The 27,314-nt window shown below is 43.5% G+C and overlaps 2 long non-coding RNA genes across 2 annotated transcripts in view; one reads left to right on the top strand and one right to left on the bottom strand.

Annotated features, from left to right (window-relative positions):
* The window catches only part of LOC139084799 (uncharacterized), a 109,191-nt gene that overhangs the window by 17,904 nt on the left and 63,973 nt on the right, over positions 1-27,314 (bottom strand). The window lies entirely within an intron of this gene.
* On the top strand, positions 15,023-15,873 carry LOC139084800 (uncharacterized). Its single transcript, XR_011542552.1, has 2 exons — positions 15,023-15,288; positions 15,399-15,873. It is a non-coding gene; the product is annotated as an uncharacterized lncRNA (long non-coding RNA).

Consider the following 27,314-nt stretch of genomic DNA (forward strand, 5'->3'; position numbering starts at 1 on the left):
GATCTGAGCAGGAGAGTGTTACTACAATAAGCAGCTTTTGGACTCAGCACAACAGAGACAAGTGTCATAATATCTGGCTTTGCTGGCTGTTAACTACAATGGGGAATACCCCTAGAAAAGCTATTGGACATAAGAGGGAAAAAAAGCCTGCTATTAAAGGGCCCACATACAAATTCACCCATTTCAGAAAGCAATCTAATATCACCAGAAAGAAAAGTGCACAGTCCTTTGATGAAAAGAGACTCACTTGATAGGTTCTGGGTGCATCTTTGAGAGGTGGGACCTCCCCAGGCCAGGACCACCTCCCCAGGGACTGAGACATTGATGGCAGCCATTATTGTGACCTAGTACAGGCATGCTGACAAGAGCTCTGGCAGATGCCATTGGAGTTCTTCCCCTGGCCTATTAGCACAGAAGTCTGCCCCACCCACGAGAGCCAGCTCAGCCAGGGCAGGCAGCTGGCCCTAAGGACTGGCTCCACCCAACCTCAAGCCCACAGGCAACTTGTGGGTCCACATAGGCAAGGTGCCTCAAACCTCTGCAGCCAGGTGAGTGGGTCTGCCTATGCAGGGCAGGGCGTGTGTGAGGTGCAGACCCACATTGGTGGAGTGTGTGGAGCCTCTGCATTGGGGTGAATAGGTCTGCTTCAGTGAGTTGGGGCATGTGCATGGGGCAGGACTGTGTTGACAGGATGTGTGGTTCTGCAGGCAGTGGAGCTTGTCAACTGCAGTAGACTTGTGCTTCTCAAACAGCCACATAGGGGATAAGCCCAACCTTCCAAAGCCTAAGCAACAATTGGTTGCTCCTACTTCTGGGGCTGGCCCCAACAGCTGCAATCCTGAGAGATCTGGCAGTTGCCTTGCAGGCCAGAGGCTTACAGCAACTGCAAGGCCCTGAGCCTAGTGACCAGCCACACTGGGGGCATACTCACTTAACGGGAAAACTGCAACAGGAATATGCCATTAGACCTTGCAGCCAACTGTGCTGGGGCTCCCCATGCCCAATAAAGTGACTGAAGGAACCATAACAGCCACATGCAGCTGAGCAGTACAACCTGTTGGCCAGGAGGACAGCCTAGCCTCTCTGGGCACCTGCAGCAAGAGTAACCCTGCCACAACAGAAGGATACATGTAGCACACACAGAGGTCACTCCTGGAACATTTGGAACTGGTGATGAGAGGGAAGCACACTGCTGGGCCTCATAAGGCATCTCTTACATAAGGTCATCTCTCCAAGATCAGGAGGGATAGCTGACCCACCTAGTACATAGACATAAGCACAGAGAAAGAGGCAAAAGGAGGAGACAAAGGAATAAATTCTGAGTAAGGGAACAAGACAAAACCCCAGAAAAAGAACTAAATGAGACAGAGATGATCTACCTGAAAAAGAGTACAAACTAATAGTCATAAGGATGCTCACTGATCTTGGGAGAAGAATGGATGATCTCAGTGAGAACTTCAATGAAAAATTGGTAAATATAAAAAAGAACCAATCAGAAATGAAGAATACAATATTGAAAATGAAAAATTCACTAGAGGACTCAATAGCAGAGTAGATGATACAGAGTAACAGGTCAGTGAGCTAGATGAAAGATTAGAGGAACTTAGCATGCTAAACAGATAAAAGAAAAAAAGAATAAAAAAGAATGAAAACAGTGTTACAGACCTCTGGGACAACATCAAGTGCACTAACATCTGTATTATAATTGTCCTAGAAGGAGAAGAGAGAGACAAAGGGCAGAAATCTATTTGAAGAAATAATAGCTGAAAACTTTCCTAACCTAAGGAAAGAAACAGACACCCAAGTACAGGAAGCACAGAGAGTACCAAACAAGATGAACCAAAAAAGCCCCACACCAAGACACATTAAAATTAAAATGTCAAGAAGTCAAGATAGAGAATCCTAAAAGCTGCAAGAAAAAATCAACAAGTGACATACAAAGGAAACACCATAAGCTATCAGCTAACTTCTCAGCAGAAAACTTACAGGCTAGAAAGGAGTGGCATGATGTATTTAAAGTGCTGAAAGGAAAAAAATCTACAACCAAGAATACTCTACCTGGCAAGGTTATCATTCAGAATGGAAGGAGAGATAAAGAGTTCCCCAGACAAGCAAGAACTAAAGGAGTTTACCACCAAGAAAACAGGCTTACAAGAAATGCTAAAGGGAATTATTTAAGAGGAAAAGAGAAGATCACAAATTGGAATAAGAAAATTATTATTTTTTTTAAAGATTTTATTTTTTCCTTTTTCTCCCCAAAGCCCCCTGGTACATAGTTGTATATTCTTCGTTGTGGGTCCTTCTAGTTGTAGCATGTGGGATGCTGCCTCAGCGTGGTTCGATGAGCAGTGCCATGTCCGCACCCAGGATTCGAACCAATGAAACACTGGGCTGCCTGCAGCAGAGGACACGAACTCAACCACTCAGCCACAGGGCAAGCCCCAAGAAAATTATTTAAAAACAAAAACAATAAAATCATTGGTAAAGGCAAAAATACAGTAAAGGTAGCAGATCACCTATGAAGTTAATTTGAAAGTGAAGCTAATCAAACAGCTAAAGTACTTTTAGAAAAAAGTACTAAAATTATCTATTTATATGATAAGAGAGTAATGGATACACACACACAAAAGAAGAGGTTAGATATGATATAAACAACATGAAATGTGGCAGTAGAGTAAAAGAGTAGAGCTTTTAGCAAGAAGTCAAACTAAAAAGATCATCAACTTAATATAGACTGCTATATACATTGGTTATTATATGAACCTCATGGTAATCGCAAACCAGAAACCTATAATAAATACAAAAAAAAAAATTAAGAGAAAGGAACCCAAACATAATACTAAAGAAAGCTATCAAACCACAAGGGAAGAGAGCAAGAGAAGAAGAAAAGGACACAGAAGAACTACATTTTAGTATTTTAGCATTTAGCCCAGGAAAAATAACAAAATGGCAATAAGTACATTCTTATCAATAGCTACTTTAAATGCCAATGGACTAAATGCTCCAATCAAAAGGCATAAGGTGGCTGATTGGATAAAAAAACAAGACCCAGATATATGTTGCATAGAAGAGACGCACTTCAGACCTAAAGATACTCTCAAACTGAAAGTGAAGGGATGGAAAAAAATACCCCATGCAAATGGAAACGAGAAGAAAGCTGGGGTAGCAATACTTACATCAGACAAAACAGACTTTAAAACAAAATCTGTAACAAGAGACAAAGAAGAACAGTATATAATGAAAAGGGAACAATCCAACAAGAGGATATGATACTCATAAATATCTATGCACCCAATATAGGAGCACCTAAATATATAAAGCAATTATTAACAGACAGAAAGGGGAAATAGACAGCAACACTATAATAGTAGGGGAATTTAACACTCCACTCACACCAATCGATAGATAATACAAACAGAAGATCAATAAGGAAACACTGGCCTTAAATGACACATTAGACCAGATGGACTTAGTAGTTATATGCAAAACATCCCATCCAAAAACCACAGAATACACATTCTTTTCAAATGCACATGGAAGATTCTACCAGCTAGATCACGTATTAGGCCACAAAACAAGTCTCAATAAATTTAAGAAGATTGAAATAATACCAAGCATCTTTTCTGACCACAAAGAAACTTTGTGAAACTAGAAATCAACTACAGGAAGAAAATCAGAAAAGCCACAAATATGTGGACATTAAACAAAATACTAGTGAACAACAATTGGGTCAATGGAGAAATCAAAGGAGAAATTTAAAAAATAGATGGAGACAAATGAAAATGAAAAAACAACATGCCAAAATGTAAGGGACACAGCAAAAGGAGTTCTAAGAGGGAAGTTTATAGCAATACAGGCCTACTCAACAAACAATAAAATTCTCAAATAAACAACCTAAAAGTGCACCTAAGTTAACTGGAAAAAGAACAAAGCCCAAAATCAGTAGAAAGAAGGAAATAATAAAAATCAGAGCAGAGATAAATGAAATAGAGACTAAAAAAATAGAAAAACAATGAAATCGAGAGCTGGTTCTTTGAAAAAAATGAACAAAATTGACAAAACTTTACCTAGATTCACCAAGAAAAAAACAAAGAAGACTCAAATAAATAAAATCAGGAATGAAAGAGGAGAAATTACAATGGACACTTCAGAAATACAAAAGATTATAAGAGAATACTATGAAAAGCTACATCCCAACAAATTGAATATTCTAGAAGAAATGGATAAATTCATAGAATCATACAACCTTCCAATACTGAATCAAGAAGAAATACAGAATTTTAAAAGACTGATCACCAGTAAGGAGATCAAAACAATAATCAAAAACCTCCCAAAAAGTAAAAATCCAGGACCAGACGGCTTCCCTGGTGAATTCTACCAAACATTCAAAGAAGACTTAATACTTATCCTTCTCAAGCTATTCTAAAAAAATTGAAGAGGAAGGGAAGCTTCCAACTCATTCTACAAAGCCAATGATACCTTGATATCAAAACCAGACAAAGATAATACAATAAAAGAAAATTACAGGCCAATATCACTGATGAACATCAAGGCAAAAATCTTCAACAAAATACTAGCAAATCAAGTACAACAATTCATTAAAAAGATCATACACCATGGTCAAGTGGGATTTATTCCAGAGATGCAGGGTTGGCTCAACATCTGCAAATCAATGTGATGCATCACCTTAACAAAATAAAGAATAAAATTGAGATGATCACATAATCATCTCAATAGATGCAGAGAAAGCACTTGACAAGATCCAGCATCTATTTATGATGAAAACTCTGAATAAAATGGGTACAGAAGGAAAGTAACTCAACAAAATAAAGGCCATATATGACAAACCCACAGCTAATATCATTCTCAATGGAGAAAAACTGAAAGCTATCCCTTTAAGAACAGGAACCAGAGAAGAATGCCCACTGTCACCACTCTTATTTAACATAGTATGGGAAGGCCTAGCCAGAGTAATCAGGCAAGAAAAAGAAATAAAAGGGATTCAAATTGGAAAGGAAGAAGTTAAACTATTACTATTTGCAGATGACATGATTTTATATATAGAAAACCCTAAAGACTCCACCAAAAAGTTTTGGAAATAAATAATGAATTTGGTAAAATTGCAGGATACAAAATTAACATACAAAAATCAGTTGCATTTCTATACACTAACAACAAAGTAGCAGAAAGAGTAATTAAGAATATAATCCCATTTACAATTATAACAAACAGAATAAAATACCAAGGAATAAACTTGAGGAAAGAGGTGAAAGACATGTACGCTGAAGACTATGAAACATTGTTGAGGGGCTGGCCCTGTGCCAAATGGTTAAGTTCGCGTGCTGCGCTTTGGCAGCCCAGGGTTTCACTGGTTCAGATCCTGGGCACGGACACGGCACCACTCGTCAGGCAATGCTGAGGTGGTGTCCCACATGCCACAACTAGAAGGACCCACAACTAAAATATACAACTATGTACTGGGGGGATTTGGGGAGATAAAGTAGGGAAAAAAAACATTGTTGAAAGAAATGGAAATATATTCTATGCTCTTAGATTGGAAGAATTAACATAGTTAAAATGCTCTTATTTCCTAAAGCAATCTACAGATTCAATCCAATTGTGATCAAAGTTCCAATGACATTTTTCACAGAAATAGAACAAAGAATCCTAAAATTTATATGAAACAACAAAAGGCCCTGAATAGCGATAGGAACTCTGAGAAAAAAGAACAAAGCTGGAGGTATCACACTCCCTGACTTCAAAATACACCACAAAGCTATAGTAACCAAAACAGCATGGTACTGGCACAAAAACAGACACACAGATCAATGGAACAAAATTGAAAGCCCAAAAATAAACCCACACATCTATGGACAGCTGATTTTCAACAAGGGAGGCAAGAACATACAATGGAGAAAGGAGAGTCTCTCCAATAAATGGTGTTGGGAAAACTGGACAGCCACATGCAAAAGAATGAAAGTAGACCATTGTCTTACACCATAAACACTTGAATATAAGACTTGAAACCATGAAATTTCTAGAAGAAAACATAGGCAGTATGCTCTTTGACATTGGTCTTAGCAGCATATTTTCAAGTATCCTGTCTGACCAGGGAAGGGAAACAATAGAAAAAATAAATTGGACTACATCAAACTGAAAATCTGCACAGCAAAGGAAACCATCAACAAAATGAAAAGACAACCTAACAATTGGGAGAAGATATTTGCAAATGACATACATGATAAGGTGTTAATATCCAAAATATATAAATAACTCATACATCTCAACAACAAAAGGCACCATTGTCCCCACCCCACATTCAGAGTCCTGGCTCAGAGATTTTTGCCTGAGGAGAGAAGCAAGTCATAAAACAAATAGAGCCCAATCTGTTCCTAAAGTAACTGACTTCACTTTCAATAGAGTATGGAGAAGTCCCAACACTTTCAAAAGCAGTGGAAGTTGTCGCAAAAGGCAGTTAGGGGGAGAAGGATAGATTCATTGGAGATATAGGTGGATATATAGGCCAGACAGTTTTCTGAGAGAAGGGGGAGTGGTGGGGAGCCCTCCTAAGGTGAGAACAAATCTCAATCACTGACCTCAGGAACTATCCCTTCAAAGGATTCCAAATTTGGTTAGATTAGTCTTTGGAGCAATTTAGGACCCAGGATAGTGTTGAAAACAGGGAACAATCAGTCAGCACCTAGTGATGCTTCACAGCTGGGTACGGTCTGGGAAAGAGCTGTTAAGTAGAACCCTGTCAAAACCACCATCATCAAAGGTGATAGTAGGCAAACCTAAGGCTACACTCCCTGAGGAGAACATCAGAAGCATAATACTACAGGGTGAGGTGGAGGTACACTCCCCTAAGATAATCCAGCCAGTCACTAAACAAATAAACAAGCAACTAAGAATAACAAGCCTCAGAAGGGGGAAGGGGAACCAGTACCCAGACTTCCTACATTGTATTATCTAAAATGTCCAGTTCCCCAAAAAAATTACAAGACAAAGAAAGTTAAAGTTAAACAAACAAGAAAGTATGACTGATGCACCAGGGGATAAAAGCTGGCAACAGAAACTGCCTGTGAGAGCAACCAGATGTCAAATTCAACAAAGATGTCAAATTAGCTATTGTAAACATGTTCAAAAAATTTTTTAAACCCTTGATTAAATAAGTAAAATAAGGTGGCCAGCCCTGTGGCGGAGTGGTTGAGTTCATGGGCTCTGCTTTGGCGGCCCAGGGTTTCGCCGGTTTGGATCCTGGGCACAAGATATGGCACCGCTCATCAGCCCACGCAGAGGCAGTGTCCCACATAGCACAACCAGAGGCACTCACAAGTAGCATGTACAACTATGTCCTGGGGAGCTTTGCGGAGATAAAGAAGAGGGAAAAAAAAGAAGATTGGCAACAGATGTTAGCTCAGGTGCAAATCTTTAAAAAAAAAAACGAAGTAAAAGAAGGTGTGATTATAATGCCACATCAAATAGAGACCATCAATAAAGAGATAGAAACTATTTAAAAGAACCAAATGTAAGTTATAGAGATTAAATAACAATAACTGGACAATTAAAAGAGAATGCAGGAATGATACCACAGAAATGATGCAGTACAAGCTCCAAGAATTGGTCCCTCCACTGAAGCAAAACTCACTAAATAAAATTTTCTGGGGCCAGCCCCAGTCACCTAGTGGTTAAGTTTGGTGTGCTCCACTTCAGTAGCCCAGGTTTGGATCCCAAGTGCAGACCTACAACACTCGTTTGTTAGCAGCCATGCTGTGGTGGAGGCTCACACACAAAAAGAGGAAGACTGGCAGCTGATGATAGCTCAGGGCAAATCTTCCTTGGCAAAAAATAAAAATAAAAAAATAAATTTTCTGAACTCTAATAACCTAATTAAATACAGCAACTGGGAAGTGTTAATGAGTAAAGAGGCAGTTAAATTTCAGTAAGAAAGCATGATGGTGTATTTTTCAGTTTTATTGAGATATAATTGACATTCAGCACTATATAAATTTAAGATGTACAACATAATGACTTCACATACACATATTGCAAAATGATTATCACAATAAGTTTAGTTAACATTCATCACCTCATATAGTAATAAAAGAATATTTTTTTCCTTGTGGTGAGAACTTTTAGAATTTACTCTTAGTAACTTTCAAATATACCACACAGCGGTGTTAACTATAGTCATCATGGTGTACATTACATCCCAGTGTTTATTTTGTGACTGGAATTTTATACCTTTTGACCACCTTCATTCAATTCTGCCACACCATGGTGGAATTTTTTATTACTTACCTACGATCCCCCATTTCTCCAGCATGCTGGTGACCATGGAAATAGTGGCCCACATTTCTGGCATGACTTGCTGGTGCCAAGGGGAAAATATGGACCTTGTTCTCAAAAAACTGGAGTTGTGCATTTTGACCTATCTGGTGGTTCCCTGAGGGACCAGCACAGAAGGTGACTTTTGTTTCACTTGCCTCAAGCTGGAGCAATGTCCTAGAAGGTATGTAATGAGAGCACTTAAAGACATACACTATCCACAGCCATGAGGGCAAGGGATGGAGGACAGGGAAAGCAGCAGAAAGACTTAAAAGCCTGGGAAGTGGGATGCTAAGGAAGAAGATTCTTGGGCACATAAGGGCTCTGAAGGGCAATCATGTATACCAGGGAACGTGGAGTGCAACATGCATGTCCACAGCTCAGAAATGACCTCACAGGACCCTAAGCTTGCACCTCTGGCTGATCTTTGAGTGCTGCATAAGCAGGAAGCGAAGGCTACAGCAGAGTTAAGGCAGCCTAGCTTAGCGTTGGAGTGCCCTAGCTCAGAAGCAATCTGTAAAGACTAGGAGTGTTTCTTTTTTCTTTCCGACTCCAGGCATTTAAGAAAATCTTTGTCTGGTGGGTGGCTGACCACTGACATAATGGAACAGAGACTTCAGTGACCACACACAAAAAGAATACAGTCTTTGCAAAAATAGTTTGGAAAAATCATTAAAGAAATGGATGGCTGTCATACTCAACAGTCAACAATACCAAATCCTGGGGAGGGGAGAGAATCTGATTTTCAGAATTACCACATTATAGTATTCAAAGTGTCCAAGGTTCAACAAAAAAAATTATAAGTCATATGGAGAACAGGAAAGTATGGCCCATTCAGAGAAAAAGAAATGAAACAGACAGAAACCGTCCCTGAGGAAGCTCAGACATCAGACTTACTAGACAAAGACTTTAAATGAACTGTCCTAAATATGCTCAGTGCTAAAGGAAGCCATGAGCAAAGAACCAAAGGAAACCAGGACAACACTGAATTAACAAATAAAGAATATCAAAGGAGACAGATTATAAAAAGGAACCAAATAATAATTCTTCTTAAGCTGAAAAGTACAATATTGGCAATGAAAAATTTGCTAGAGATAGGTTCAAAAGGCTATTTGAGCAGGTGAGATGAAGAAGCAGCAAATGTAAAAGTAGAACAATTGAAAGTTTTCAGTTTGAGGAGCAGAAGAAAAAAATTAAGAACAATGAACAGCGCCTGTAGGCTCTGTGGACCACTATCAAGTGTACCAACATATGCATTATGGGAGTCCCAGAAGAAGAGAGAGAGAAGGCGCAAAAAGAGTACTTGAAGAAATAAAAGCCAAAAACTTCCCAAATTTAATAAAAGACATGAACCAATATATCTAAGAAGCTCATCAAATCCCAAGTAGAATGAATTTGAAGAGATTCACGATGAGACACATTATAATCAAAGAAAGAATCTTGAAAGCAACAAGGGAGAAATGCCTTGTCATGGACAAGGGATGCTCAATAAAATTAACATCCAATTTCTCATCAGAAACCAGGGACATTGTAAGGTAGTAGGATGGCCTATTTAAAATGTAGGAAGAAAACAAACTGTCAACTAAGAATTTTATATTCAGCAAGTTTGGTTTAACATTTGAAAATCAATTATTGTAATATACCATATCAATAGAATTTTTTTTAAAACCACGTGACCATCTCACTAGATGCAGAAAATAAATTTGACAAAATCCATCACCATTTCATCATAAAAATACTCAGCAAAGTAGGAATAGAAGAGAGCTTCCTCAATCTACCAAAGGGCATTTACAAAAACCCACAGGTAACCACCTAGTCAAATGGTGAAAGACTGGATACTTTCTGCCAGAGGTCATCACAAAGACAAGGATGACTTCTCTCACCACTCTTATTCAACACAGTGCTGAAAGTTTTAGCCAATGCAATAAGGCAAGAAAGGAGGGGGAGCACACAGACTGGAAAGGGAAAAGTAGAATTGTCCCTGTTTGTAGACAGTATGATGGTCTATGTAGAAAATTCCAGTGAATGTACAAACAAAGCAAAACAAAAAGAAACCATTTTAGAAGTAGTGCATGAATTCAGGGAGGTTTCAGCATACAAGATAAACATACAAAAATCAATTCTATTTCCAAACACTAGCAATGAACACATGGAAACTGAAATTTTAAATATACCATTTACAATTATTAAAATGTAGATATAAATCTAAAAAACATGTACAAGATTTGTATGCTGAAATCTACACAGCACTGATGAAAGAAATCAAAGAACTAAATAAATGGAGATACGTAACATGCTCATGGATTGAAAGACACAACATACCAAAGATGTCAAGTATCCTCAGATTGATATATTTGTTTAACACAATTCCCATAGAAATTCTAGAAAGTTTTCTTTTATAGACATAGACAAGAGTATTCTAAAGTTTATATGGAAATGCAAAGGAACAGGACAGCTAAAAACGTTTTGAAGAGGAATAAGATGGGAGGAATCAGTATACTCCACCTCAAGACTGTGGTATTGGTGGAGGAAAAGACATGATCAGTGGACCAGAATAGAGGACCCAGATAGACCTACGCGGGCACAACTCACTGATTTTGACAAAGGTGAAAATCAATTTAATGGAGAAGGATAGTCTCTTCGACAAGAAGTGCCAGAGCAACTGGACATTCATAAGCAAAAAAAGAACAAAAATACCTTGACCTAAACTTCATCCCTTATACAAAAATGAACTCAAATCAATCACAGCATAGACTCAAAAGTAAAATGTAAAAATCCAAAATTTGTAGAAGGAAGCATAGGAGAAAATTTTCAGGACCTATGGCTTGGTGAAGAATTCTTAGACATGACACTAAAAGCACAATCCATAAAACCACACATTTGATAAATTGAGCTTTACCAAAATTAAAAACTTTTGCTCTCTTAGCGATACTGTTAGGAGGATGAAAAGACAGCTACAGACCAGGAGAATGTATTTGCAAACCACATATCTGACAAAGGACTTGTTTATAGAACACATACGGAATTCTCAAAACTTAACAGTAAAAAAAGCAAACTATCCAAATAGAAAACTGGCAAAAGACATGAACAGACATTTGCCCAAAGAGAATACACAGATGGCAAATAAGCACATGAAAAGATGTTCCACATCACTCGCCATTAGGGAAATTCAAATGAAAACCTGAATGAACTACTCACCTATTAGAACAGCTGGTTAACATGAAAACAGTGACATCATCAAATGTTGGCAAGAATGTGGATTTCTCATACGTGCTGGTGAGGACGTACATGGTACAGCCACACTCGTAAGACAGTCTGAGAGGTTCTTAAAAGCTAAACATAAACGTACCGTACAACCCAGCAGGCACTCCTGGATCATCATCCCAGAGAACGAAACTTAAGTTCCCACAAAAACCTGTGCACAACTGTTCACTGCACTTTATTTGTGATGGCCAAAAAACTGGAAACACCCAAAATGTTCCTCAAAGGTGAATGGATGGACAACTGTGGTATGTTTACACTATGGAAGCTTACTTAACAATAAAAGAGAAAGAACCACTGACACACACAACTTGGCTGGATCTCAGGGGCATGATGCTGAGTGGGAAAAATTCCATTCATGTAGCATTGTAGAACTGACAAAACTCCCAAGATGGAGAACAGACCGGTGGTTGCCAGGGGCACGAACAGTGGGGGGCAGGGGGGGCAGCATGAGGGAGATCTTTGTAATAATGGAGCAGTTCTGCACCTGGATTGTGCTGATGGTTACGAGAAGGTACACATGATAAAATGACAAAACCAGACAGAATCAGACACACCCACTGTGCCCATGTCGGTTTCCTGGTGTCAGTACTGTAAGTGATGCAAGATGTTACCACTGGGGCAAAATGGGTGAAGGGTACCTGGGATCTTTCTGTACAATCTGCAGCTTTCTGTAAATCTATAAATATTTCTCTCTATATATGTATATATACACACACATACACTATATGCCATATTTATCAACATGTCACAGAATAGCTCCCTAAAGCTAGCCATCCCACTCTGGCTCCCTGGAGCTCAAAGCTTCCCTGAGGCCCAGGACCTGACATGTGGGTGCCGAGCAGCAGTGGAGGAGACAGGAGGGGTCTGTAGAATGCAGGTGCTGGGCTGTGGCAGCCTGTGACCCAGGGGGGCAGAGACCGCCAGGTGTGGGGCAGAGACAGCACTCAGGGTGCGCTCCTCCCAGAGCTGATGTTCTGCCTTCGGGAAGGAAGGGCCAGGACAAGGAGCTGAGCCAGCTCACAGTGGACCCTGCCTCCCTGGGAGTCCATCAGGCCCCTGCCCCTAATGCCCCCTCTCCAGCCCCTGTCATCTCCTGCCTCCTGCTCAACCCACCCCATCCCCAAATCATCTGCGTTTTACAGAGGAGGGAACTGGGGGCTGGGAAGGAATGAGCAGCTCGGCATCACACCCCCAAACTCCGGTCCTGCTGTTCCAGCCTCCAGGAGACTGCTGTGTCTCAGCACCTGGGATGCAGGTAAGTCAGGTCTGAGCAGCTGAGCAGTGGAGGGTCCCAGCACTGGGACCACACAAGTGGACCCTGTGCCCTCTGACCTCTGCCCCTCAGTCCCCACCCAGTGCAGGAGAACTGGGGTGCCCAGTAGACAGGAAATGGCTGTGAAATGCTGCCTGTGCCTGTGGGAGGGCCAGCCCAGAGGTCCAGGTCCCACAGTGCCCACCCCAGGGCACACCTTCGCCAAATGTCACTCCTCACACTGCACCTCCTCCGGGTCCTCGCCGTCTGACGCCACATTTATCCCGTTAACACCAGCGTGAGCCACTTCCCCTCAGCTCCCAGTCACCTGGACTCCGCCACCCTCCCCACTGTCTCCTGAAACCAGCAGCCCTGGAAATGGCTCAGACAGCGTCCCAGTCCCCCTCAAGTTCACCTGCCCCCAGACCCAACTTCTGGATGACTCTCCTCCCTTTAGGCCTGGCTGCTATGAGCACGTGGGCCTCCAGCACCACCCTGGGCCACAGCCCCAGGCTCTCCACCTCCACCCCGGCCTGAGCCTCAGGCTGTGTGCTCACTGGGGTCCCCACCTCACCTGAGCTCCAGCTACACTCCCTGGAGTTGAGGGGCCCATGCCCTGTAGGGCTGAGCCTGGAACCTTGGCCTCCTCCTCCCTCCCTGCCCCCAGCATCCAACTCATCACTGATTCTCAGCCCTGCCTCTTGGAGGAGCCCTCTCCCTCCGTGTCCACAGACACCCTCCCATCTCCCAACCACCTGTGCCCACCTGTCTCCTACTCAGCCTGTGTCCCTCCACCCCGCGCCGCCAGAGCATGAGAACGAATTCCACATCTCTTCCCCCATCCTGCAGGGCTTCATGGCTCTGAGCACAGCAGCCCCCGACACTGGCTCCTCTCTCCAGTCCCTCCCCTGCTGCCCTCACCCCACCCACCTGCCCCAGGGTCAGGGCCTGCAGCCCATGCCTCGGGCATCTCCCCACCCGGGGCTCCCCCTACACATCTGCTCATCAAAGGCCCGCAGCAGACAGGGGCCTGCGGGGGAGAAGCACTTGATGCGGGGCCGGAGCTCGGAGCCGTCCCATCTGGGTCTGAGCCCACGTCTGCCACAAACTGGCTGGGAGGTCTCGGCCAGAAGTGGTCTGGGAAGAAACAGCCGGTGCGGACACTGCTTTTGCTTTTCTATTTATCAGAACGGCGCCCACCTCAGTGCAGCTTTGACTTTCAGTGTCGTCAACATGTGTGAAAAGTGTTGACGGGGAAGGGCAGGTTGTCCTCAGTGTCAGCTCTCTATAGTTCACGGGCACTTTCTCAGAGCTGTGGAGACCCCTGTCCACCTCGGCTCTGCTCTGAGTCAGATCAGACACTGGCCCTGTCGGGACCAACCAGCTGGAGAATGTGACGACTCATGGGACGTGGTGCAGTGCCTGTGACCCTGAGCTGTACATCACAATCACCTGGGAACACTTCTTTTGCATTTCAACACGGTTAATTTAAAACTCACATACATCGTGAAGCTCACATCACCTCCACTCAAGGAAGGGGCCCACATTCCGCCCCGGCTCCTTTTCTGCGCCCTCCTGGGGTGGGCTGCGTGTCTGGGGGACTCGCTTGCTCTGTGTTGAGCTGGGGTGGGGGCTCGCAATTGACCAGGTGTCCAGCAGCCTCATTCACCCATTGCTGAGGTGGGTGGGATGTCTGCTGAGTGTCCGAGGAACTCGAGCCCCCTGTGCTGAACCCGGTTGCGACGCTGTGGGTCTGGGAGGGGCCCTCTCCGGCTGGGCGAGGAGCTGCTGTGCTCTGATTCCACGCACATGACTTCCTCCTGCAGAACGGGGACACCCAGCTGCGGGGCGCAGGCTGCTGAGGCGCCGGGTGCCAGTGCACGCGCTTGCGGCACCGCCGAGGCGCCAGAGGCCGACCGACCTGAAGGTGGAGCGCAAGGTGCGCGAGAGGCCCCTGCAGGACAAGCGGGCCACGGGTGGGCCATCCCCTGGGCTGGAGAAGGCGGCGTAGTACACTGTGAAGAACAGGAGGAGCTCGGGGGAGGCGCCATCTGTCCCCTCAGTGAGGCCTGCGGCGGGCACCCGGCTTTTATAACCTCCCTGTGCGTCACAATGCCCTCCTCCTGATGTCACAGCCGCACCCCTGGCCAATCGCCACGTGGCTCTCAGCTCAGTCTTGGTAGTGTGGCTAATCACCAGGCAAGTTGGCCAGCAAATCTCCAGGCAGCAGTCACTGCCCTCCTGAGCCACTGGCCCGACGCCATCCCCCATCCCTTGGCCCTCGCGCAGCCGACTCTCTCCCCTTCATTGCAGAGCCCTAATTTCACAGGCAGAGCAACCGGATATGGGGGCGGTGACCCGCCAATGTAGGGCACCCCAACCCGGTGCACCCAGGACCCTCGGGGATCTGCGAGCCAGCAGGGGGCAGGCTTTTTTGTCACCTGGTATGGGTCCTCCCTGGAGCCCCGCCCATCGCCGAAGCTTTACCCAGGGGTGTCCGTGACCCTAAGCATGCCTGTATCCTGATGCCGCGACTGCGCCTTTTGCTCCTCAGCTTCTGCCATCTGAGAGTCCGTTCTGAGGACGGGACCCCGGGAAAGGGAGCTCCAGCGCAGGCTGGGCGGGCTGCATGCGGCCTGGGGCAAGGACAGAGGAGGCAGACTCAAAGAAGAGGAAGGGTCCTCACGCCAGGGGCAGAGGACAACTGAGGGAGTAGGCTGCCCATCTGAGAAGGTGGAAGTACCTTCCTGGACGGCACCCATCACCCCTCCTATGCAGTTGTCTGCCCCTTCCCCAACGCTGTGGTCCTCAGCGAAGACTTTAGCCCCGCTCACTGCTGGCACCACCACACCCCTGTCGTCATTTCGGTGACTTCTACATCCACAATGACAATCCATTATCTACACCTGGACGTTTGGTCCTTGACCTCCTTGCTTCCTGTTGCAAACATTTTCTGTATTTTCCCCAGCAGTCGTTTCTTTCCTCTACACTGAATAACAGTAATTCTAATAAATAAAATGTAACTCGTACTGGTCTCCTGATGCCATGGGCTCAGAGGGAGTGGCCCATTCCCAGGGAATGAATCTTGACTGGAGGGAATCAGTCACGGTCCTCCCCTTCCACTTTGCTAGGAGTGGCTGAGAGCAAAGAGGGCATTTGACCCAGGTCTGGCCAATAGGGCCCGAGAGGACGCCTCTGTAGGAGGCAGGTGGTGTTTGGGAAAGTTTTCTCTCTTTAACTAAAGAAAGGCAGATGGGAGGAATCAGTCATCGTTCTCTGCCTTTGACCTGGTGGGGTGAGTATGTGCTGTTAGCAGCTGTAGCAGCCACAGTGAGACCCTGAGGAAAGAGGTGGAGAGAATCCCAGAGGAGCTGAGGTAAGACTGCCCCTGATGCATTCATCAGCCCTGGGGTCTCCCGACCCTGGGCTCCTTGTTGGTGAGATCATAGCCACCTTCATTGAAGCCACTTTGGGCCAGAAATTCTGTGACATGAAGCTGAAGGCACCCTAGCTGATCCACCTCATCCCCATAGTGATCTAAATATCTACATGTTTCTTGGGCTGATTCCACTAACTACCAAAATGTGTGTTTCTCCTGATGAGACATAGACCGCTGTAGGTCAAAGTCATGTCTCATTCTGTTGTGTCCTCCAGGGTCCTAGCATCTTGCTTCCCTTGGAGTCAGTGCTAAACATGTGTAATGAATACAAGTGTGTAACGAATGGTTTACAGTCGGGGCCATTGACAGAGCACAGCCCTTCACCCAGATCAATATCTTTACTACTGTAAAACAAGACAAAACAAGGAAAAAACAGAGAGAGAGATGGAGAACCTGAACAGCCCAGTGGACTCCTTGGGTCTCTGCTGTGAAAGCAAGTCAGAGGACAAGTCTAGGCCTGGCCCAGAGGAGGGAGGACCCTGAGGATGAAGGGCCTGTGTCCCCCAATCCCTGCGGGGAGGGAACCTGCCTCCTGCCCAGGAATTCGTCTGCGGACCATCAGATGAGCTTGTCGGGGACACGCCAGTAGGGGGTTGGCAGTTGTTCAGGCGGCTCCTGTCATCTCAATGCACACACCCTCTTCCTCTTCCTTACGGAGCCACACACCCATCCCAAGAAGACCAGGCTCTTGGCTCCCTTGAGCCCTGGTGTGGCCACGTGACTAAGTTTTGAGCAGAAGGGCTGTGTGGGATTTCTGAGGAGGATCTGGAAGTGAGGCAGCAGCCCCTTCACTGCCACCTCTACTTCCTCCTGCAGATACGGAGTGGGCACGTGATGGCTGGACCCTCTCATGTGGCACCTCAGGGGTGGAAGCCACGGGAGGGTGATGGAGCAGAAAGACGGAGAAAAGCCCCTAATCTTGGCACGGAGAATCCAGACTTTTTTACATGAGAGAGAAGAACTTCATGTTCTTTTTCCCAGTCATTGCTAGGTTGACATTTTGTTATATGCAGATGCGCTGATCCCTGACTATCCAGGGCTCATCCCCACTCCACAGCTCCCAGGGAAGGGGTCTGCCAGGCCTGCATCTCCCGATCGGCTGCTGCGGTCTCAGGAACGGGGCTCCTCACCTGCCCATGCCCACAACTCTAAAGACCCCTTCTCTTCGGCAGTTCCCAGAACTGGCCCATCCCCTTCACACCTCTGGGCCTCTGCGTGTGCTCCTCCCTCGCCCTGGGTGTCGGCCACCTGGCTATGCCTGCCCATCATCAGCTCAGTCATCTCCTCGAGGGTGCCCTCCTCGCCCCCTGCTTGCTCAGACTCCCCTGCCTTCTTCACTGTCCTATCACCATTGTAACCACAAATGCGTTTGTGGGACCGTCTGATTGCTGTCTCCCTTCCCCATGACACTGGGCAACCTGAAAGCAGGCAGCCCCATTTCGTTACCCCCTGTATCCCCAGTCTTGAGCATGGTCCTCGCACAAGGAAGGTGCTCACACATGCTCAGTCTGAGTCGGGGCCTCATGAGCCTTCGTGTTTCTGCTTCTGAGAGGTCAAGATGCTCCTGTCAGCACAGGCAGGGCCAGCAAGGGTGTTGGCCTCAGACAGAAGGCCCTGGCATGGATTTTCTGCCCAACCCCTTTCTCACAGTACAGTTTTAGGAAGGAGACTGCTGTGACCCTGAATGTGGGAGTTATTGGACATCCAGCCCCAGGGGCCGTGGGGAGATCTCTCAAGAGCACACAAAAATGCTCTGCTCCCCACTGCCACGGGCCACCTCCCACCCATCACAACCCCGAGGTGGATACACAAGCAACTCTGGATTCCATTTACCCAGGTCCTTGCTAGCTTAAGAACATTCTTCTACTTTCCATCCTTGGAGGTGGCTGATGAAAGAGGCCATGGGGCAGTCCACCAGCCTGTCCAGTGTCCTGTGGTGGCTCAGGAGATGCACAGTGACTGCACCCCACCTTCCTCTCTGCTGGCTGGAGACGCCCTTCTCCTCCTCCAGAAAACACAGGCTGGAGATCCTGTGGGGCCGGACCACAGACAGGTGAGGTTATTAGGGGAGGCTGCATGTGGGCCAATTCAGGAAGGTGCTGAGAGCCTGAAGTGGCAGAGATGACTGAGGGCCAACAGGGAGGATGGCATAGCAGAGCAAGGAAGAAGTTCCTGAGTGGGACAGACCATGAGCATAGTCTGAGGAGGTGCAGACCCAGGGGCACCACGAGGGCTCTGAGCTCTGCCCCCATTGACTCCACCACAGCTAGGACATGGGTGGGGACACATCAGGCATTGGTAGGTGGTCTCTAGATGCTGCTGGTCTGCTGGTGTGGGTGGACCCTAGGAGAGAGACTGTGGGGGTCACTGGGCAGCACTGGAGGAGTTGAGGTGAGGGCCCTGGGGGTCAGCTGGGACTGGCCAAAAGGCAGAAGAGAGGCAGCCTCAAGGGCCCATCACACCGGGGCATGGGCGGGGCTCTCCTTGGTATCACAGGCCTTTCTGTGTCTGGCCAGGTAGAGACTCCTACTGATCTTTCCAGCCTCAGAGCAGACAGCACTCACCTCTACTCTCCCAATCCTGCACATTCCAAGCAAGTCAATCGGTCCTATTTAGACCCCACCCAGGGCCCTGTGGGGTCAAGTCACCACATGCTCTCCACTACTGCCACTCCCTGGCCGTGTGGGGAGAGGCGTGGTCATAATCTTCATTTTCCTTCAGCCCCCCCCCTCACCCTCTCATCCAACCAAGGGGAAAGCATCATAATCTCCATGGTCCAGCAAACCTCGATGTGGTGGCTTTGTCATAACCGACATTTTCCGTCAACTATTTCACTCTCCCAACCACCCATGGGGTTCATTCTACAGAGGACATTTCTCTAAGACTTCCTGACACTAATGATTTAGCTCAACACTGAAAATAAGCATTCTGTTCTATTATGTGACATATTTAAGACGGTGAGGTAAGGCTACTATTGTCTTACTAAGGTTCCAAAGGAAAACCAGGACTATTTTAATATCTTTTATTTGAAAAAATTCATAGTTCTAAAGCCAAAGAAAATTTTTCTCTGCAAGAACGTATACACCTCTTCTTTTATTTCATATTCTGAAATTCAGGTAGGAACCATGCAGACAAAATTATAAATAGGAGACATCTGGGCATTTTCCCCTTGGCTGTTCCCAATTCCTACATGGCTAGTGCCTCCCGCCACTCTCTGGATGCCCATCATAGTCTTCAATGTAATGCAAGGCTCTGAGTCTTTCTCGCCATCTCTTTCTCTTCTGCACTTCCTACTTGCTAATTTCCTTCCCCAAACCATCAGTCTCTCTGAGAAAAAGATTTTCCTTACCTCATGACCTTTTTGACCTTGTCAGGTAACCAACTAATCTGCCCATCTAACCCTTGCCAAAATGATAACAGAGGAATGGCTGGCTGGGTGATGCCTCCTGGATGATATACATGTGTGCGTTTGTAAAGCAACTCTCAATGCCAAAATCCAAAAAAGAAAAAATAGGGGCATTTAAGAAGACATTTGGCCGTTTCGGAAATATTAGGAACACGTAATATTTTCAGCAACTCCTCCCTACCCTGATTGAAAGACCAGTCCAGATTTAATTCCTTAAAATTAATCACTTTCAGCCTCTTAATGTGATACACTCAGGCATTTTCAAACCTTCTCCTCAGATCCATTGTATCTTTATTTTCATTGTTTATGAATTATATCTCTAAATCATGGGTTTTAACCTGGAGAAAACATGGGGAAGGTTCATATTTGAGTCCATGCAAAGTTGTACGTGTATGTGTGTGTGGATATGTGCATTTTTCTGGGGCAGGCCAGACAGGTATCTTCAGATTCTAAAGGTGAACGGTCACTCAAAAGAGTCTGAGCCATCCTGCTTTCTGTTTCCAGCCCCTCTGGGCACATCAGGACAAGACCCCAGGAAAGCTAACGCTCTATTTCCCATGCCCAAAGTTAGAGCAGAATCAAGCGCACATTAGTAGTGAGAAAGGAGAAAAACTAACAAAGAGACTAACAACCATTAGCTTAAGCTTTAATTAAAAGCGTTGCAACATGACAGTAGCTCAAGACGAGTGCTCTGTGAGTGACCAAGATGTTTGAAGATTTTACGGGATAAATTGAGGAAAATTAGTCAAAGTTCAGTAATGTTCTGACAGTTGTTTACTGTTCAAGTTCTTGTAGGGTATGGGAAACCGAGGCGGGGTTAATCAAGGGACAGCATGAAAGGACAACAAGACTGCGGCTGTGGTTTGGCAGCCATTGGTTGGTCAATTTGGGTTTAGCAAGAAGAGTGGGAAGAAGTAGTTGGGGCTAAGATCTTGCCAAGGTCTATGGAAAATTTCAGTTGTTCAACGTCTTTCACACCAGCATGATATAAATAAGTTTAACTTTTTTCTTAAAGGCTTATTTTCTACACTTCAAAAATGCAATTTAATTAAACAATGACGAGCAACTCCTGAGCACGAGCTAACTATCAAATACTGAAAACAGACAAGTTTATGGGGTTTTTTTTTCTTTTATAAGATTTCATTTTTTTCCTTTTTCTCCCCAAAGCCCCCCGGTACATAGTTGTATATTCTTTGTTGTGGATCCTTCTAGTTGTGGCATGTGGGACGCTGCCTCAGCGTGGTTTGGTGAGCAGTGCCATGTCCGCACCCAGGATTCGAACCAACGAAACACTGGGCCGCCTGCAGCGGAGCGCGCGAACTTAACCACTCAGCCACGGGGCCAACCCCAAGTTTATGGGTTTTATAAGTAGCTGCTAAGGCAATAACATCGTGAAAGTTCTCCAGAATCGGCGACGTCTGTTTTCTGTGCCTAAGTACTTAGCCTACAACAGCAGCTACACTATTATTTCTTGACAACATTACTCCGGATGCCAGAAGATGACAATTCCCAGGAATCTACATCATTTGAGAAATGAAAGAAGTGCGGAAAAACTAAAACTGTAAATTTCATGAGTGAAAAGATTGCAAACCTTTACTTTTTTTGGTGGGGGGGTGGTATTCCTGTCTTGGTGATACGTTGTTTATAAGATCCATAAAAATTACTTTAAATAGCCACAGTCTATGTATTTATATGTACTATTAAGGTCCTGCTAACTATGGCGATAGTTTTCATAGGCAGTGTTCATCTACAAGGTACTCAACAACTGCCAACAATTTGAAAGGATCTCAAAACTTCCCTGTGAGTTGGAGCCAATATAAGCTAAAGCAGTAGTGATAACAGTTATGATTAAAGTACTTTATAGAAAATATGGCCTCAAAATGCTCCCGTAGTAATCATACTCTCAAAGAAGTCAACTTCTGCACAGATTACTCATTAGGTTGAGTGTGACAAATCAGAGCTGTGTTTTCTCCATCCAAATGAAATAATTGTTATACAAACATTTGCCTACATAATACCTATTAAACACTATTTGGAATAACTTTGAATTGTAATTTTACAGTATTATATATTAAAATAATGTTAAAATTGTAAACACTATAATATTGTACTAATTTCCAAAGTAGAAAATATTCTTGTGACAGAAGAAAAACTTCAAGTGATTCTATTAGAAAAGAAGAAAGATTTAAAATGATTTTTAAAAGACTCTGTGAAAGATTAAGATGATCCTGTGTAAGTGTGGAACTGCATTTCCTGTTCCATTTATCTAATTTTTTATCCTAATGCCTGTACCCCACTACTGTAACTTTACAATAAATCTTGAAATCAAGTAGTATAGGTCTTCTGATTCTGTTCCTCTTTTTCAAGATATACTGGCTATTCTAGGTGCTTTTGAATTTTTGTAGACAGTTTAGAATCAGTTTGTCAATTTCTCTAATACACACTGTTATTGTTATTATTAGGATTGTAGTGAATTTATAGACTCACTTTTAAAGATCAATTAATTTTTTTTTTCTTTTTGGTGAGGAAGATTGGCCCTGAGCTAACATCTGTGGCAACCTTCCTCTATTTTGTATGTGGGACACTGTCACAGCATGGCTTGATGAGTGGTGTATATGTTCATGCCTTGGATCCAAACCTGCGAACCCCAGGCCACCAAAGCAGAGCACACAAACTTAACCACCATGCCACTGGGTCGGCCCCAAAGACCAACTGCTTCTTAACAAAGTTACCAAAGCAATTCAATGGTAAAAGAAAAGAAATTCTAACAAATGGAAAATACTTTTAATAAATGAATACCTATATGAAAAAAATATGTACACCATCCCCTACTTCACACCATATATAAAAATTAATTCAAGATGGAGGATAGACATAAATGCAAAAACTGAAACTATAGAAAATCTAGAAGAAAGCAAGAAATTATCTTTATGACCTTGGAGAATAGCAAGCTTTCTTAAACAGGACATAGAAAGCAAAAAGCATATAAGAGAAAAAATGATAAATTCTGTTTCATTAAAATTAAAAAATTCTACTCAACAGGACACTCCAGGAATAAAATGAATATGCTAGCCTCAGGCAGAGAGAAAATATTCTCAAGAAATGTATCCAATGATGAACTTGTATCAAGTCTACATAAAAAATACCTGCAAGGGGCCAGCCTGGTGGCGTAGCCGTTAAGTTTGTACACTCCACTTCAGTGGCTCAGGGTTGGTAGGCTCGGATCCCAGGTGTGGACCTGTGCACTGCTCATCCAGCCATACTGTGGCAGCATCCCACATACAAAATAGAGGAAGATTGGGAACAGATGTTAGCTCAGGGCCAATCTTCCTCAAAAAAACAAAACAAAACAAAACAAAAAACCTGCAAATCAAAAACAAAAAGGCAAACAATCCAACTGAAAACTAGAGGATTGAGATTTGGCTTAGCATATAGAAAATCATAAGAAAAAAATCACTCTCTCACCAAAAATGAGAAAAAACATACAAAACACAGAATTATACATTTTGTTTGAACCTATCAGAAAGCTGAGGTCCCAGAGCAAGCAAGTGAGCTGAACTGGCCAGGCAGGTTTCACGGTATCTCTTACCTTTGACAGAGCACAGGAAGGAGAGGAAGAGGTGGTCTCTCCATTCAAGCAGTAAGAATCAATCAGGTAAAATTTCCACTAAGTCATAAAGCCCAAATGTGAGTCAGTGTGACTATTTAGAATAATTTACTCCAAGCTCTGTTCCTCGGGCTTCTACTGGGATCTCATGAGAAACATTGGTGGCAGATGGGAGTCCAGAGCAAACCCCTCAGTGGTGCCCGCAAGGGCACAGCCTACTTCCCTGGGCCCTTCTCTTATAAGATGCAAATTCTTAAGCCACTGAGGCAGAGGCAGGATACTGTCCCACCTTCAGGCCCCAGGTAAAGATCCACTAATTCTCAGGGGGTAGAAACAAAAGCCCTCTGCCTTAGCAGAGGGAGCGGGCAGGAAACCCTCTTCGGACAAGGATCCTGCCCCAACACAAATCAGAGACCAGCTACTCCTGGGAGAGGGGAAGGAAACACTCTCACACCAAAACTCACAAATGCAGGGCAAAGTTTGTCTGCCACTGGCAGGAGGAGTAGGAGAGAAAGCCCCACCCCAGACTCACAGGGCCCACCTACGGCTGAGCCTAGATGAGGAGAACGACTCCCCAGCTCCCATCACAAGCCTAGCACTAAGTTCCAGTCTTCTGCTGGGAAGAAGAGACAAGAGCACCTCCATGGCACAGGCATGCAGGGGTGCCGAAAGCAGAGCACTGAACTGGAAGACTGAGAAAGCCCTCCAGCACGGCAGGTCTGACAGAAGTACAAAATCGCAGTAACAAATTGCTGGGGGACTTTGAAGTCTGTGGTACTCTGAGGGTGATAATACTGTCGATGAAAATAATCCATAACCAATCTATAAATGAAAATTTTGGTGAGTTTATTCTGAGCTAAAATGTGAGGACCATGGCCTGGGGCCTTTCTTCCCAAAGGAAGAAAGGGCACCAAAGAAGTGAGCTATATAGAGTGGTTATATACCCCCAAAAGAGGATGTTTCACATAGGATTTAAATGTCCCTTTTACAATAGTCACGAGACTGCTCTGTCAGCGCAGTGACTGATGGAAACAGCAGGTAGGTCTGCTGTCTCGCTGAACACAGCATGGTGGCAGGTCTGTTGTCTCAAGCTGGGTGGTCACAGGTGAGCACAGCAATCAGTTCCTAGCCTAAGGAGAGATGCTTTCCTTAAGGGAATGCCAATGTTGGGGGAAGTTGTGCCTTTATCTTAAGGGCATTTGTTCTTGCCATAGGAAATGTTTAAAGCAAATATACAATGCATGCTCAATGGCCATGGTCAGGCCCTTTTGGGAAAAACAAAGTCAGGCTGAATTAGGTTTACACCAAATGGCTTCCTCATCTACTCCAATATATACTATTGCTTGCCATTTCTATTTGTCAATACCAGGAAAAAAGAGCCAAACCTAGTTCAGCTACTGAGTAGACGGAATCAACTTCCTGCAAATGAAAGCCCTATGGAGGAAGACACATACTCATCTCTGAATATAAATACTATTTACCTCATCTTTACTGTTCATCTATACCTGATACCCATTATTCAATCAAAACTTATCAAAGACACCAAAAGGTAAACAAATAAATCAACCCATTTTCAAGAGGTAAAGCAAACAACAAAACCAGATTCAAAGATAACTGAGAAGCTGGAAATAGAACAACGGGTTTAAATTAACTATGACAAATATGTCGAAACATATTAATTGGGGAAAATGGGGACAACATATATAACACATAAGGAAATTCAGTATATAGAGAAAAATTATGGGTCAAATAGAAATGTTAGAAATAAAACATATAGAATCAGAGTTGAAGAATTCCTTCAGCAAGCTTAAGTATAAGTCAAGTATAAATTATCCAAAGCACACACTAAGAGGAAAATGAGTGAAAAGCTAGAACAGAGCATCCCATAACTGTGGGACAGTAACAAAAGTCTAACACACCTGTAACTGGAATTCCAGAAGGAAAAGAAGAATCAAAATAATTTAAGATCCCAGAAGGAAAAGGGGGAAGAATAGGCCAAGAATCATCCAAAATTACGAAATGGCAGTGATCAAAAAATCCAAGAAAACAGCTGAACACATCAAAGTGACACATCAAAGAAAATCAAAGATAAAAAAGAGAATATTGAAGGCAGACAAAGAAAAAAATAGAGAGAGATGAACAAGAAAATGGATGACAGTAGCTTTCTTGCCAGATATTATGTACACCAGAAGACAATTAAATGATAGTTCTAAATCACTGAAAGCAAAACACTGTCAATGAAGAACTCTATAACAGGTGAAAAAAACCATCCCAAAGTGAAGGTAAAATAAAAACAGAAAACAGTGCCTGAAAGAATTCATTGACAGCTTGCAGGCACTACAAAAAAAAAATGTTAAAAGAAGTTTTTCAGAAAGGATTAAGATACCAGATGGGAAGTTGAGTGTATAAAAAATAAATGAAAAGGTTTAGAAATGGTAAAACTGGGGATAAATATAAAAGATATTTTTTCCTGACTTTAATTGCTTTAAAAGATATATGCCAATTAGAAAATAGGCACTTGGGGCCAGCCCGGTGGCGCAGTGGTTAAGTTCTCACATTCCACTTCTCAGCAGCCCTGGGTTCACCAGTTTGGATCCTGGGTGTGGATATGGCACCACTTGGTAAAAGCCATGCGTGGTAGGCGTCCCACATATAAAGTAGAGGAAGATGGGCATGGATGTTAGCTCAGGGTCAGTCTTCCTCAGCAAAAAGAGGAGGATTGGTGGTAGTTAGCTCAGGGCTAATCTTCCTCAGAAAAAAAAAAAAAAGAAAATGGGCACTAGGTTGAGTAGACACTTCACCAAAAAGAAGAGTTGAATATAAAGTAGAGACATGAAAAAATGTTCAACATTAGCCACTGGTGAAATGCAAATTAAAGCTATGACGAGACAGCACTACACACCTATCAGAATAACTAAAATTTAATAATGTCAAATACTGACAAGGATGCAGAGAAACTGGATCACTCATGCATTACTGGTGATAATATAAAATGATATATCCACTCTGGAAAATAATTTAACGGTCTCTTATTAGATTAAATATACACTTACAATATAATTCAGCAATTGCACTTCTGTGTATTTATCTTTAAAAAAACAAAAGGAAAAATATATGTTCACACAAAAATCTGGACACGAATGTTTGTAGCAGCTTTATTTGTAATAGCCAAAAAATTGGAAACAACCCAAACCTCTTCAATAGGTAAATGGATTTAAAAAATAATGTGATTCATCTATACACTGGAACACAAGTCAGCAATACAAAGAACTATTGGTACATGCCACAATTTGGATGGATCTCCAGGGCATTGGGCTGAGTGAAAAAAAGGAAATCCCAAAGGATTACATCTGTTATTCCATTTATATATCATTCTCAAAATGAAAAAATTACAGTGATGGAGAATAGATTAGTGGTTGCCAGAGGTTAGGGTTTGGGAGAGAGTATACCTCTTTTGGGGGGTAAAAATTTTAAGGGGTAAAATGAGGAGTTTCTTGGGCAGGTGGAACAGCTCTCTATACCGATTGTGCTTGCGACTACACAAATATACAAATGTGATAAAATTTCATAGAAATGAAAGAAAAGTTTACATAAAACTGCTGAAATCTGAATAAGGTCTGTACCTGAGTTAATAGCATCATGCCAATGTCAATTTCTTGGTTTTAATAATATACTTTGGTTATGTAAAATATTATCATTGATGTAAACCGAGTAAAGGGTACATGGAAACTCTTTGCAGTATTTTGCAATTTCTTGTATGTCATAACCTTTCCAGATAAAAAGTTATAGTAAAAAATCAATTAAAAAGGTAACTGACTGCTTAAAATAAAAGTCATATTAATAAGAATTGTTAATTACTAATAATTAATGATAATATCGTAGGGTTTCTAACATCAAATTGAAATATTCAACAACAGTAGCACAAAGGTAGGAGCCACTAAGGGAAAAAATTAAATTATATATAAGTAATAAGAGAATATCAAAGAAAAAATAGAATCATAAATTATACTTAATTTAA

This window comes from Equus przewalskii, chromosome 7 (genome assembly GCF_037783145.1).
Source record: "Equus przewalskii isolate Varuska chromosome 7, EquPr2, whole genome shotgun sequence".
NCBI lineage: Eukaryota > Metazoa > Chordata > Mammalia > Perissodactyla > Equidae > Equus > Equus przewalskii.